This window comes from Oncorhynchus masou, unplaced genomic scaffold (assembly GCF_036934945.1).
Source record: "Oncorhynchus masou masou isolate Uvic2021 unplaced genomic scaffold, UVic_Omas_1.1 unplaced_scaffold_531, whole genome shotgun sequence".
Lineage (NCBI taxonomy): Eukaryota > Metazoa > Chordata > Actinopteri > Salmoniformes > Salmonidae > Oncorhynchus > Oncorhynchus masou.
The window spans coordinates 15,942-32,148 of NW_027011718.1; the positions used below are offsets into that span (position 1 = coordinate 15,942).

Consider the following 16,207-nt stretch of genomic DNA (forward strand, 5'->3'; position numbering starts at 1 on the left):
GTACTGGTACCCCCTGTATATCACCTCCACATTGACTCTGTACTGGTACCCCCTGTATATAGCCTCCACATTGACTCTGTACCGGTACCCCCTGTATATAGCCTCCACATTGACTCTGTTCCGGTACCCCCTGTATATAGCCCCCACATTGACTCTGTACTGGTACCCCCTGTATATAGCCTCCACATTGACTCTGTACCGGTACCCCCTGTATATAGCCTCCACATTGACTCTGTACCGGTACCCCCTGTATATAGCCTCCACTTTGACTCTGTTCCGGTACCCCCTGTATATAGCCTCCACATTGACTCTGTACCGGTACCCCTGTATATAGCCTCCACATTGACTCTGTTCCGGTACCCCCTGTATATAGCCTCCACATTGACTCTGTACCGGTACTCCCTGTATATAGCCTCCACATTGACTCTGTACTGGTACCCCTGTATATAGCCTCCACATTGACTCTGTACTGGTACCCCTGTATATAGCCTCCACATTGACTCTGTTCCGGTACCCCCTGTATATAGCCTCCACATTGACTCTGTACCGGTACTCCCTGTATATAGCCTCCACATTGACTCTGTTCCGGTACCCCCTGTGTATAGCCTCCACATTGACTCTGTACTGGTACTCCCTGTATATAGCCTCCACATTGACTCTGTTCCGGTACCCCCTGTATATAACCTCCACATTGACTCTGTACTGGTACCCCCTGTATATAGCCTCCACATTGACTCTGTACTGGTACCCCCTGTATATAGCCTCCACATTGACTTTGTTCCGGTACCCCCTGTATATAGCCTCCACATTAACTCTGTACCGGTACCCCCTGTATATAGCCTCCACATTGACTCTGTTCCGGTACCCCCTGAATATAGCCTCCACATTGACTCTGTACCGGTACCCCCTGTATATAGCCTCCACATTGACTCTGTACCGGTACCCCCTGTATATAGCCTCCACATTGACTTTGTTCCGGTACCCCCTGTATATAACCTCCACATTGACACATTGACTCTGTTCCGGTATCCCCTATATTTCGCCCCGCTATTGTTATTTACTGTTGCTCTTAATTATTTGTTTTCTTTCCTCTTACTTTTTTTATTTTTTATTGTTTATATATTTTCTCTAAACTGCATCGTTGGTTAAGGGCTTGTAAGTCAGCCTTTCACAATACAATTTGATTGGATTTGATTTGTAATGGCAGAAGGACGGCCTCATAGTAATAGGTGTAACGGAAGGAAGGAATGGAATCCAATACCTGGTTTCCATGACACCACTTCATTGTCTCCATTCCAGACATCCTCCCCTCACCAGCCTCCTGTGGTGTACAGAAATTTTGCATTAGGGAAGTTATTTTTGATGTGATATGAAAGTAGAGGGCTTTATGCTTCTAGCACCCTTATCGTGATTCGAGAATCGATTCACGTTTAGATGGAATAAACCTTGCTGTTTTAGTTAGCAAGACCATCGTGATTCGAGAATCGATTCACGTTTAGATGGAATAAACCTTGCTGTTTGAGTTTAGCAAGACCATCGTGATTCGAGAATCGCTTCACGTTTAGATGGAATAAACCTTGCTGTTTGAGTTTAGCAAGACCATCGTGATTCGAGAATCGATTCACGTTTAGATGGAATAAACCTCTCTGTTTGAGTTTAGCAAGACCATCGTGATTCGAGAATCAATTCACGTTTAGATGGAGTTTACCTCTGAACATGGCAAAAGTCTGCTTTCACAAGACCAGGTAAACGATGTAGCAACCAGAACAGCGTTGAATTGTACACGATCAGTCAACATCATCTCTCTCTCCATGTGTCTCTCCTTTTCCCTCTCAGGTTGTAGAGTGTGTCTGTGGGTTTGTTTAACTTGGGTTGGGTTGTTGTTGATCTTTATCCGGAGCAGGGAGTCTTGACACAATCTACATCATCTGTCTGTCCATGATATGCACCCCGTTGTGTTGTTGTGTTTCTCAGTTCAGTGACTCTGCAACTCTGCACGCAATGGGGGAGACGTGGGACTGTTCGGCACAGGTAACACATGAACACAGGCGAACACACACACACACATACTGTACTTCTGGCCTTTTGTACATGATATCAATGTGTGTGTGTGTGTGTCCCTGTGTGGGTGTCCCTGTGTGTGTGTCCCCGGGTGTGTGGGTGTGTGTCTCTGTGTGTGTGTCTCTGTGTGTGTGTCCCTGTGTGGGTGTCCCTGTGTGTGTGTCCCTGTGTGGGTGTCCCTGTGTGTGTGTGTCCGGGTGTGTGGGTGTGTGTCTCTGTGTGTGTGTCTCTGTGTGTGTGTCCCTGTGTGTGTGTCCCCGGGTGTGTGGGTGTGTGTCCCTGTGTGTGTGTGTGTGTGTGTCCCTTTTTGTGTTTGTGTGTCCATGTGTGTGTGGGGGTGTGTCTGTCCCTGTTTGTGTTTCTGTGTGTTTCTGTGTGTTTCTGTGTGTGTCCGTGTGTGTCCGTGTGTGTGTGTGTGTGTGTGTGTGTGTGTGTGTGTGTGTGTGTGTGTGTGTGTGTGTGTGTGTGTGTGTGTGTGTGTGTGTGTGTGTGTGTGTGTGTGTGTTTGAAGGACATGGTTGATGGTTGCTGGAGCAGGGTTCTCGTTGCGGTCAGTACTACCCAGGGCTTCCAACTGGAGCAGAGGTCTAAGACACTGCATCTCAGTGATGTCACTACAGACAACCTGGATCAAATCCAGACACAACCCGCTGTGATTTGGAGTTCCATTGTCTAGTTAAACAAAGGTTAAATAAATAAATAAATACCCTTTGAATTCACTATAATAGGTTAGGTAAAAGTTTGGCCAAAACCATGTAGATACCAACTCATACTCATTGCCGCCCATGTAAATGTGCCTAAATTTAGGCTAATGTCTATATGTGCATTTTACACTATGTTCTGGTCGAAAAAAATCAGATTACAGTATAATGCTTCTATGAATGCCATCCCCAAAACAATTTAATGTCATCATTAACAAACAACTTCCGACACCCATTTCTAACTCCGTAGCTATGTCACCAGCTTATTTGAAAGGGAGTTAGCATTATACCCCCCCCAAAAAAAAAAAAAAAATACACCAGAAAATGACAACTTCTAAATATTACGCAGCGAAAACAGCTGAATAAACATCACACTATAGTAACCTCATTATAGGCCCATTAGATACATATTTAAACATTTCATTTAAAAACAATTAGATTAGATCATTACATAAATTATGACGTATATCCACTTCTTTTGGATCAGCTTCTTTGAATGGGTGACAGTGACTGGGTCCGTGTGCTGCACCCCACGGGGTTCCATTGATCTGTTACCGTAGCTACACTGTATGTATCTCTAGCAATGAACACCACAGTCAAACGTTGACTTCCTTCCTCATGTACACAGGCTTTTGTTGTTGTTTTTTCTGTGTAACAGGAAGAAACTCTTTGAGCAGTTGAGTTCCATGATAGCTACAGCCCACACACACACACACACACACACACACACACACACACACACACACACACACACACACACACACACACACACACACACACACACACACACACACACACACACACACACAAACACACAGGTACAGACATGTAGCACACTCAGCTGTTCTGTATAAAAGACCACCGCTGGCTGTAGGGAGAAGCAGACAGACAGAGAGGAGGGAGAGACAGACTTCATCACTGACTCCAGACCTGAGGACAAACTCATCTGAAGAACCACTCACACCAATTCAAAGAGGTGAGTGGATTTACAATTGGAAAGAGCTGGGAAAGAACAGAAAGAACCGGACCTGTAGACTGTCTGCTCCTAATTAATACCTGACTTATCATCACTGACTCCAGACCTGTAGACTGTCTGCTCCTAATTAATACCTGACTTATCATCACTGACTCCAGACCTGTAGACTGTCTGCTCCTAATTAATACCTGACTTATCATCACTGACTCCAGACCTGTAGACTGTCTGCTCCTAATTAATACCTGACTTATCATCACTGACTCCAGACCTGTAGACTGTCTGCTCCTCATTACTACCTGACTTATCATCACTGACTCCAGACCTGTAGACTGTCTGCTCCTAATTAATACCTGACTTATCATCACTGACTCCAGACCTGTCGACTGTCTGCTCCTAATTAATACCTGACTTATCATCACTGACTCCAGACCTGTAGACTGTCTGCTCCTCATTACTACCTGACTTATCATCACTGACTCCAGACCTGTAGACTGTCTGCTCCTAATTAATACCTGACTTATCATCACTGACTCCAGACCTGTAGACTGTCTGCTCCTCATTACTACCTGACTTATCATCACTGACTCCAGACCTGTAGACTGTCTGCTCCTCATTAATACCTGACTTATCATCACTGACTCCAGACCTGTAGACTGTCTGCTCCTAATTAATACCTGACTTATCATCACTGACTCCAGACCTGTAGACTGTCTGCTCCTCATTAATACCTGACTTATCATCACTGACTCCAGACCTGTAGACTGTCTGCTCCTAATTAATACCTGACTTATCATCACTGACTCCAGACCTGTAGACTGTCTGCTCCTCATTACTACCTGACTTATCATCACTGACTCCAGACCTGTAGACTGTCTGCTCCTCATTACTACCTGACTTATCATCACTGACTCCAGACCTGTAGACTGTCTGCTCCTAAATAATACCTGACATGGCAACATTTTAGATCCAGAGGAAACTTTGTCAGATTTGTGACTTTGCAGATGTTTAAAAAATGTAAATGTTTTAAAATCTCATAATTGTGTAATTCAATTCTACTAACCAAACAAAGGTTTGAGTTGTCACTCGATTGTTGAGATAAAGGAGGTAAACACTATATTTAATCTCCCAATTTTCTTTTGAGTATTTTGGTCCACGTGTGTGTGTGTGTGTGTGTGTGTGTGTGTGTGTGTGTGTGTGTGTGTGTGTGTGTGTGTGTGTGTGTGTGTGTGTGTGTGTGTGTGTGTGTGTGTGTGTGGGTGTGTGTGAGAAAGAGAGCATATGTGCTCGTCTCAGAGATTGTTTGACACAAGTATTTTATTTTGATAACTATTTTATATTCTTTTTAGTCTCAAAAGACCTTAAATCTTAGTCACATTTGAGTAATTTCATCCCTCATTAGTTTTAGTTGTTATCAGTTGATGAAAACTCTAAGTCCAGTTGAATCACATACATTTTGTTTTCATGAAATAATTCATAACCTTTTACTCACATCTTGTGCTCCCTTAGATAGCCTTGTCCTACGAGGCCTACTATCGCCTCGTATACATAGCTGGCAAACAGTGTAACCAATGGCATGCCATTATTAAACATACAGGAAGTGTGGTGGGAAAGGTTGTTGTCTGAAGAGATAGCCTTGCATTGTACATCTTGTGCTTGTTCTCTCTCACTCCTGTGTTCTGTGCAGGTGACTGTGATCTCCTCAGACCAATTGGCAGAACAGCCCAGTTCTGGCAGTTTTTGTTTTATATTATTATTTTTTTAACCTTTAAAGTCAGAACAAATTCTTATTTTCAATGACGGCCTAGGAACAGTGGGTTAACTGCCTGTTCAGGGGCAGAACGACAGATTTGTACCTTGTCAGCTCGGGGATTTGAACTTGCAACCTTTCGGTTACTAGTCCAACACCCCAGGGTAGCCTGGTGACCTAAGGCTCGTATTCCTTCCGCATCACAAACAGGATGATTGATTCTGCACATTCTATTGGAAGACGTGAGGGAAGTTCTCATCTGACGAAAAGACGACTCGGACCCGCCCAGACCAGACCTTGACTGTGAACTGCTCGGCAGGAGACATATCGTAAGTGAACAATAGAGGGACACATCTACTGACTTTTCAGTAAGTCAATTTAAATGAATTTTTATTTAAAAAAAAAAAAAAACAATAAAACTAAACCTTAAAAATGAAGTAAATGGAAAGATACCATAATCTTAGAGAGAAGGCTAAAGACGTGGGCAAGAATAGCCCCGTTGTCTATGGGCATTGATGTGTAGTGTCTACGTGGTCTGAGAGCCACAGGTAAATAGTAAATAGCGCAAGGTGTTATTATATATGCATAGGAGGTAACTGCAAGAGAACCATTGAAGATGCAGATGGAGTACTACTGGGTGTGTTTGGGCACTAAGGGAATGTGGATGTGTGAGTATGGGAATGACATGTTAACCCTTCAATGCTTCTCCCTAAAGCAGATGCCGGTGAAGACCATGACTGTGACCTAGCCATTGCTGTTGACTGTAGGTTGGACTTGAGAGACACCACGTTAGACTAATGACTAATACACCTTTTTCCCCAGAACAGGTTGTCCCTGCAAGGAACGGAGGAAGACATTGTAGAGAATTGTGTCTCCCTCCCCATAACAGTGTTCTTAGGACTCTCTTCCCACGGGTGAAGGCGTCTATGCCGAACCTAACAGGTGGGGCCGAACACTGTTTGAACCCAGGTGATTCCGTGGTGGTCAAAGACTTCAGGAGAAAGAGTTGGAACGACCCCCGTCGATATCAAGTTCTTCAAGACCACCCCCCACTGCGGTGAAGGTTGCTGAGAGAGAAACCTGGATCCACGCGTAGCACTGCAGACGAGCTCCTGATCCAGGAGAAGATGAGGCCTCCTCTGCTTTAGCACAGGAATGCTAATAGGAACAGCAGGCTGTCTTCTTGTAAGAAACCCGACAGAGGGTCAAATGAGTCCTGAGCCAAAGGGGCGAACACAGGCCTGGAGTAGTGGCCCAGAAGTAGATGGTCACCGTAGAAGGAGAGGCCTGCTGGGCCCTCACAACCAGGAGGACAATTTGTTCTTATCTAGAGCACAAATGGTTGCCAACCTGACATTCAAAGGAAAGGACTGCTGGGTGTGTGGGTTGAGTCCGGGGAAGGTTGGGGCAGGCTTCCCCCTTGTAGGAGTCCCGATAGGGGTGAACTTTACTATAGCGTTGGCAGGAAAAATACCTTTTTACACTATGACCAACAATGTTAAGGTATATAATCAACCCAATATATTCTGTTATGTGAGACCTGATAGTGTTTCACTCCCACCCATTTCAGTGGCTGCGGTGACGACTGCCCCTTGGTGTATTAGGGGATATGGAGATCACTATTTGGGTGAATTCAAATGTAATTGTACAATGAATATTAATGGATCAAATGCTTGCAATTTAAAGGTGATACAGGAGAATGGCCAGGCTGATAAAGAACCGTTTACAATTTGGTTTGACAAACATAGAACAACTCTGAGAGGAGCCCCTAATGGCACCTACTGGTTGTGTGGTAAGATGGCTTACCATAGCCTTCCCCTGAACTGGGGAGGTACTTGTACTGTTGGGTTTGTGGTGACAGCAATGAGAACCGTTCCAAACAATGACCAGAATCTGAAGGCTCTCTTCAGAGACTACAAACCTCCTGGGACGAGGAGAGATAAGAGGTCTCTGGCCGACGGCACTCACACTCAGGCACCTGCCTCCAGGTTCTTTGACGGGTTTGTCCCTGGGTATGGAGTTGCCGGCGCCCAAGACCAAATCCGTGATATCTCTAGACACGTAGAGAAAATTGGCAATGCGACTCGAAATGCACTGGAACAATTGAATGGGGAACTAAAAGAATTGGCTGAAATGACTCTTCAGAACAGAGAGGCTCTTGACTATCTTCTGGCAGCTCAAGGGGGCACTTGTGCAATCATAGGCGATGAATGTTGTACTTTTGTCCCAGGTCGCTCTTCTAATGTGACTGATCTTGCCCAATACATTGTCACTGTTGCTAGAAATTATTCCCCACAACTAGAGCGGACGCTTGCAACTTGGTTGGAGTCCCTGTTGGGAAGTTGGGGATCTCATATTGCCCAATGGGCTGCAGCGTGTGTTTTTTGATTAGGCTGCATAATTCTATTATTAACAGGCTGCAAGGCTATCTAACAGGCTGTAAGGCTATCTAACAGGCTGTAAGGCTGTCTAACAGGCTATAAGGCTATCTAACAGGCTGTAAGGCTGTCTAACAGGCTGTAAGGCTATCTAACAGGCTGTAAGGCTGTCTAACAGGCTGTAAGGCTGTCTAACAGGCTGTAAGGCTATCTAACAGGCTGTCAGGCTATCTAACAGGCTGTAAGGCTATCTAACAGGCTGTAAGGCTCTCTAACAGGCTGTAAGGCTATCTAACAGGCTGTAAGGCTCTCTAACAGGCTGTAAGGCTATCTAACAGGCTGTAAGGCTATCTAACAGGCTGTAAGGCTCTCTAACAGGCTGTAAGGCTCTCTAACAGGCTGCAAGGCTAACAGGCGGTAAGGCTATCTAACAGGCTGTAAGGCTATCTAACAGGCTGTAAGGCTATATAACAGGCTGTAAGGCTCTCTAACAGGCTGTAAGGCTCTCTAACAGGCTGTAAGGCTCTCTAACAGGCTGCAAGTCTATCTAACAGGCTGTAAGGCTATCTAACAGGCTGTAAGGCTATTCTCCCTGTGTAATACGGTCTCAGCGTTTAATGCTCTTCAAGGGGATGGTGAGCTACCGAAGCTGGATGAGCTTCCCTTTCCCACTGTAGATTGAGACGATGAGTAATAACTGAAGGTTGCTTTTGTTTGACAAGTTTAGAAGGTTTAAAGTTGAGTTAATCATTTATATTAAAACACCATTGTGGTAAGAGCTATGGAAACAATGGTTAAACATCGAGCTACAAATCCCTTGTGTGTGTATTTTTTTGATAGATTGACTAATAGAAGTATAACCTTGACTGTAGATTTTAGCTTTATTATGATGATAGTATTTCCGTAAATGAACTTGTGTGATGAAGCATGTGTGTCAGTGTAATGAAGCATGTGTGTCAGTGTATGAAGCATGTGTGTCAGTGTAATGAAGCATGTGTGTCAGTGTATGAAGCATGTGTTTAAGTGTAATGAAGCATGTGTGTCAGTGTATGAAGCATGTGTTTAAGTGTAATGAAGCATGTGTGTCAGTGTAATGAAGCATGTGTGTCAGTGTATGAAGCATGTGTGTAAGTGTGATGAAGCATGTGTGTAAGTGTGATGAAGCATGTGTGTAAGTGTATGAAGCATGTGTATGAAGCATGTGTAATGAAGTATGTGTGTGAGTGTGATGAAGCGAAGGTCTTAATTTAAACCGTTTTACTGCCATGGCTTTACAAGTGTTAGACTTATGGAATACGGATAATTTATCATTTCGATTGTACAACCCAGAATGAAGGGTTTGAAAGGATAAAGTGGCGTTTTTATGAGTTGATTTCAGTGTTTTTGATAGGACCTCCTTTGATAGTTTAAGCCTTTAATCTAACGTCACCTTAACATGTTACAACAGTTATCACAGAGTGATAAGAGAAGATGTGGTGGGAAATGTTGTTGTCTGAAGAGAAGCCTTGCATTGTACATCTTGGTCTTGTTCTCTCTCACTATATGGTGGTTTGTGCAGGTGACTGTGACCTCCTCAGACCAATTGGTAGAACAGCCCAGAATATTTTCTGGGAGTTAAGATAGGAGACATTTGGTTAATTTGTTTTAATTGTCTCATTTATAGTTTTTGTTGACAACGATTTTTAGGTCGTTGACAATGATTATTTTTGTCATAGTTATTATTGACAAAAGGAACACTGTTTGACAGGGCATCATTATTTAACATTGATTTTATTTTACGAGGCAAGGCAGTTAAAAACAACTTCTTATTTTCAATGACAGCCTAGGAACAGTGGGTTAACTGCCTTGTTCAGGGGCAGAACGACAGATTTTGACCTTGTCAGTTCGGGGATTCAATCTTTCAACCTTTCGGTTACAAGTCAAATGCTCTAACCACAAGGCTACCTGCTGCTGTTAAAGGCATAAACCAAAACACGTGTTACGTGTTACTGTGTGTTCAATTGAGACATATTGCAACGAGATTAAGTCTGTAATACCACCTTGTTTCAAGCAGACCACCATAGACCCTGTGCCCAAGAACACGAAGGCAACCTGCCTAAATGACTACCAACCCGTAGCACTCAGGTCCGTAGCCATGAAGTGCTTTGAAAGGCTGGTAAATGCCCATGAACAAGGCAGTTAACCCACTGTTGCCTATCCCAGAAACCCACTATCCCAGAAACCCACTATCCCAGAAACCCTAGACCCTGTCCAATTTGCATACTGCCCAAACAGATCCACAGATGATGTAATCTCTATTACACTCCACACTGCCTTTCCCCACCTGGACAAAAGGAACACCTATGCGAGAATGCTGTTCATTGACACATTTCAACACCATAGTACCCTCAAAGCTCATCACTAAGCTAAGGATCCTGGGACTAAACACCTCCCTCTGCAACTGGATCCTGGACATTCCTGACGGGCCGCCCCCAGGTGGTGAGGGTCGGTAGCAACACATCTGCCACGCTGATCCTCAACACTGGAGCCCCCGAGAGGTGCGTGCTTAGTCCCCTCCTGTTCTCCCTGTTCACCCACGACTGCGTGGATATGCACGACTCCCAACACCATCATTAAGTTTGCACATGACAAGAGTGATCACCGACAACGATGAGACAGTCTATAGGGAGGTGGTCAGAGACCTGGCCAGGTGGTGCCAGAATAACAACCTATCCCTCAACGTAATCAAGACTAAGGAGATGATTGTGGACTAGAGGAAAAGGAGGGCCGAGCACATCCCAATTCTCATCAATGGGGCTGTAGTGGAGCAGGTTGAAAGCTTCAAGATCCTTGGTGTCCACATCAACAACAAACTAGAATGGTCGAAACACACCAAGACAATCGTGAAGAGGGCACGACAAAGCCTATTCCCCCTCAGGAAACTGAAAAGATTTGGCATGGGTCCTCAGATCCTCAAAAGGTTCTACAGCTGCAACATTGAGAGCATCCTGACTGGTTGCATCACTGCCTGGTACGGCCACTGCTCGTCCTCCGACCGCAAGGCACTACAGAGGGTAGTGTGTACGACCCAGTACATCACTGGGGCCAAGCTGCCTGCCATCCAGGACCTCTATACCAGGCGGTGTCAGAGGAAGGCCCTAACAATGGTCAAAGACCCCAGCCACCCCAGTCATAGTCTGTTCTCTCTGTTACCTCATGGCAAGCAGTACCGGAGTGCCAAGTCTAGGACCAAAAGGCGTCTCAACAGCTTCTACCCCCAAGCCATAAGACTCCTAAACAGGTAATCAAATGTCTACCCGGACAATTTGCATTGTGTTCCTCCCCCAACCCCTCTTTTACACTACTCTCTGTTTATCAAATAGGCACAGTCACTTTAACTATACATTCATATACATACGAGCACATTGGCGAACCAGTCTATCTGCATTGTGTCCCACCACACTCCAACCCCTCTTTCATGCTACTGCTACTCTCTGTTCATCATATACGCATAGTCACTTTAACCACATCTACATGTACATACTACCTCAATCAGCCCGACTAACCGGTATGTATCCTTGCTACTTTTATAGCCTTGCTACTGTATGTAGCCTCGCTACTGTATATAGCCTCTCTACTGTATATAGCCTCGCTACTGTACATAGCCCTGCTACTGTATATAGCCTCACTACTGTATATAGCCTCACTACTGTATATAGCCTCGCTACTGTATGTAGCCTCGCTACTGTATGTAGCCTCTCTACTGTATATAGCCTCTCTACTGTATATAGCCTCGCTACTGTTATTGCCCTGCTACTGTAAATAGCCTCACTACTGTATATAGCCTCAATACTGTATATAGCCACTCTACTGTATATAGCCTCTCTACTGTATATAGCCTCACTACTGTATATAGCCTCACTACTGTATATAGCCTCTCTACTGTATATAGCCTCTCTACTGTATATAGCCTCACTACTGTATATAGCCTCACTACTGTATATAGCCTATCTACTGTATATAGCCTCTCTAATGTATATAGCCTCTACTGTATGTAGCCTCTCTACTGTATATAGCCTCTCTACTGTATATAGCCTCTCTACTGTATATAGCCTCTCTACTGTATATAGCCTCACTACTGTATAAAGCCTCTCTACTGTATATAGCCTCTCTACAGTATATAGCCTCACTACTGTATAAAGCCTCTCTAATGTATATAGCCTATCTACTGTATATAGCCTCTCTACTGTATATAGCCTCTCGACTGTATATAGCCTCTCTACTGTATATAGCCTCTACTGTATATAGCCTCTACTGTATATAGCCTCTACTGTATATAGCCTATCTACTGTATATAGCCTCTCTACTGTATATAGCCTCTCTACTGTATATAGTAATAATAACCTTTTTGCACTGTTGGTTAAAAAAAAGCCTGTAAGATCTACACCTGTTGTATTCAGCATTTCACTGTGAGGTCTACTACACTTGTTGTATTCAGCATTTCACTGTGAGGTCTACTACACTTGTTGTATTCAGCATTTCACTGTAACGTCTACTACACCTGTTGTATTCAGCATTTCACTGTGAGGTCTACTACACCTGTTGTATTCAGCATTTCACTGTGAGGTCTACTACACCTGTTGTATTCAGCATTTCACTGTGAGGTCGACTACACCTGTTGTATTCAGCATTTCACTGTAAGGTCTACTACACCTGTTGTATTCAGCATTTCACTGCGAGGTCTACTACACCTGTTGTATTCAGCATTTCACTGTAAGGTCTACTACACCTGTTGTATTCAGCATTTCACTGCGAGGTCTACTACACCTGTTGTATTCAGCATTTCACTGTAAGGTCTACTACACCTGTTGTATTCAGCATTTCACTGCGAGGTCTACTACACCTGTTGTATTCAGCATTTCACTGTGAGGTCTACTACACCTGTTGTATTCAGCATTTCACTGTGAGGTCGACTACACCTGTTGTATTCAGAATTTCACTATACGGTCTCTACACCTGTTGTATTCAGCATTTCACTGCGAGGTCTACTACACCTGTTGTATTCAGCAGTTCACTGTATGGTCTCTACACCTGTTGTATTCAGCATTTCACTATACGGTCTCTACACCTGTTGTATTCAGCATTTCACTGTGAGGTCTACTACACCTGTTGTATTCAGCAGTTCACTGTATTGTCTCTACACCTGTTGTATTCAGCATTTCACTGTACGGTCTCTACACCTGTTGTATTCAGCATTTCACTGTACGGTCTCTACACCTGTTGTATTCAGTATTTCACTGTAAGGTCTACTACACCTGTTATATTCAGCATTTCACTGTGAGGTCTCTACACCTGTTGTATTCAGCATTTCACTGTAAGGTCTACTACACCTGTTGTATTCAGCATTTCACTGTACGGTCTCTACACCTGTTGTATTCAGCATTTCACTGTAAGGTCTGCTACACCTGTTGTATTCAGCATTTCACTGTACGGTCTCTACACCTGTTGTATTCAGCATTTCACTGTAAGGTCTACTACACCTGTTGTATTCAGCATTTCACTGTGAGGTCTACTACACCTGTTGTATTCCTTATTTCACTGCGAGGTCTACTACACCTGTTGTATTCAGCATTTCACTGTAAGGTCTACTACACCTGTTGTATTCAGCATTTCACTGTAAGGTCTACTACACCTGTTGTATTCAGCAGTTCACTGTGAGGTCTACTACACCTGTTGTATTCAGCATTTCACTGTGAGGTCTACTACACCTGTTGTATTCAGCATTTCACTGTGAGGTCTACTACACCTGTTGTATTCAGCATTTCACTGTACGGTCTCTACACCTGTTGTATTCAGCATTTCACTGTAAGGTCTACTACACCTGTTGTATTCAGCATTTCACTGTAAGGTCTACTACACCTGTTGTATTCAGCATTTCACTGTAAGGTCTACTACACCTGTTGTATTCAGCATTTCACTGTAAGGTCTAAACCTGTTGTATTCAGCGCACGTGAAAAATAAACTTTGATTTGATCGAGTCACGAATAGAGTCACGAATAGAGTGTCGAATAGAGTGTCGAATAGAGTGTCGAATAGAGTCGCGAATAGAGTCACGAATAGAGTGTCGAATAGAGTGTCGAATAGAGTCACGAATAGAGTGTCGAATAGAGTGTCGAATAGAGTGTCGAATAGAGTCACGAATAGAGTCACGAATATAGAGTAGAGTATAGAATAGTGTGGAATAGAGTGTAGAATAGAGTGTGGAATAGTGTAGAATAGAGTGTGGAATAGAGTGTGGAATAGAGTGTGGAATAGAGTGTAGAATAGAGTGTGGAATAGAGTGTAGAATAGAGTGTAGAGTAGAGTGTGGAATAGAGTGTGGAATAGAGTGTGGAATAGAGTGTTGAATAGAGTGTGGAATAGAGTGTGGAATAGAGTGTGGAAAAGAGTGTAGAATAGAGTGTAGAATAGAGTGTGGAAAAGAGTATAGAATAGAGTGTGGAATAGAGTGTAGAATAGAGTGTGGAATAGAGTGTAGAATAGAGTGTGGAATAGAGTGTGGAATAGAGTGTGGAATAGAGTGTAGAATAGAGTGTGGAATAGAGTGTGGAATAGAGTGTGGAATATTGTGTGGAATATTGTAGAATAGAGTGTAGAGTAGTGTGGAATAGAGTGTAGAGTAGTGTGGAATAGAGTGTGGAATAGAGTGTGGAATATAGTGTGGAATATTGTAGAATAGAGTGTAGAGTAGTGTGGAATAGAGTGTGGAATAGAGTTTGGAATAGAGTGTGGAATAGAGTGTGGAATAGAGTGTGGAATAGAGTGTGGAATAGAATGTGGAATAAAGTGTAGAATAGAGTGTGGAATATTGTGGAATAGAGTGTAGAATAGTGTGGAAATAGAGTGTAGAGGAGTGTGGAATAGAGTGTGGAATAGAGTGTGGAATATAGTGTGGAATATTGTAGAATAGAGTGTAGAGTAGTGTAGAATAGAGTGTGGAATAGAGTGTGGAATAGAGTGTGGAATAGAGTGTAGAATAGAGTGTGGAATAGAGTGTAGAATAGAGTGTAGAGTAGAGTGTGGAATAGAGTGTGGAATAGAGTGTGGAATAGAGTGTGGAATAGAGTGTTGAATAGAGTGTGGAATAGAGTGTGGAATAGAGTGTGGAATAGAGTGTGGAAAAGAGTGTAGAATAGAGTGTGGAATAGAGTGTGGAAAAGAGTATAGAATAGAGTGTGGAATAGAGTGTAGAATAGAGTGTGGAATAGAGTGTGGAATAGAGTGTAGAATAGAGTGTGGAATAGAGTGTGGAATAGAGTGTAGAATAGAGTGTAGAATAGAGTGTGGAATAGAGTGTGGAATATTGTGTGGAATATTGTAGAATAGAGTGTAGAGTAGTGTGGAATAGAGTGTAGAGTAGTGTGGAATAGAGTGTGGAATAGAGTGTGGAATATAGTGTGGAATATTGTAGAATAGAGTGTAGAGTAGTGTGGAATAGAGTGTGGAATAGAGTGTGGAATAGAGTGTGGAATAGAGTGTGGAATAGAGTGTGGAATAGAGTGTGGAATAGAATGTGGAATAAAGTGTAGAATAGAGTGTGGAATATTGTGTGGAATATCGTGTAGAATATTGTGGAATAGAGTGTAGAATAGTGTGGAAATAGAGTGTAGAGGAGTGTGGAATAGAGTGTGGAATAGAGTGTGGAATATAGTGTGGAATATTGTAGAATAGAGTGTAGAGTAGTGTGGAATAGAGTGTGGAATAGAGTGTGGAATAGAGTGTGGAATAAAGTGTAGAATAGAATGTGGAATAAAGTGTAGAATAGAGTGTGGAATAAAGTGTGGAATAGAGTGTGGAATAGAGTGTGGAATATCGTGTAGAATAGAGTGTGGAATAGAGTGTGGAATAGAGTGTGGAATAGAGTGTGGAATAGTGTAGAATAGAGTGTGGAATATAGTTTAGAATAGAGTGTGGAATAGAGTGTGGAATAGAGTGTAGAATAGGGTGTAGAATAGAGTGTAGAATAGAGTGTAGAATAGAGTGTGGAATATCGTGTAGAATATTGTTGAATAGAGTGTAGAGTAGGTTGGAATATCGTGTAGAATATATTGTGGAATATCGTGTAGAATATTGTGGAATAGAGTGTAGAGTAGTGTGGAATAGAGTGTAGAGTATTGTGGAATAGAGTGTGGAATAGAGTGTGGAATATAGTGTGGAATATTGTAGAATAGATTGTGGAGTAGTGTGGAATAGAGTGTGGAATAGAGTGTGGAATATCGCGGAATATAGTGTAGAGTAGTGTAGAATAGAGTGTGGAATAGAGTGTGGAATAGAGTGTGGAATAGAGTGTGAAATTGTGTAGAAT

General features: G+C 43.0%; 1 long non-coding RNA gene across 1 annotated transcript; it reads left to right on the forward strand.

Moving 5' to 3' along the window:
* The first annotated feature begins 3,649 nt into the window (after positions 1 to 3,649).
* On the forward strand, positions 3,650 to 13,880 carry LOC135535914 (uncharacterized). The gene is made up of 2 exons (XR_010454907.1): positions 3,650 to 3,738; positions 5,696 to 13,880. It is a non-coding gene; the product is annotated as an uncharacterized LOC135535914 (long non-coding RNA).
* Positions 13,881 to 16,207: the final 2,327 nt, after the last annotated feature.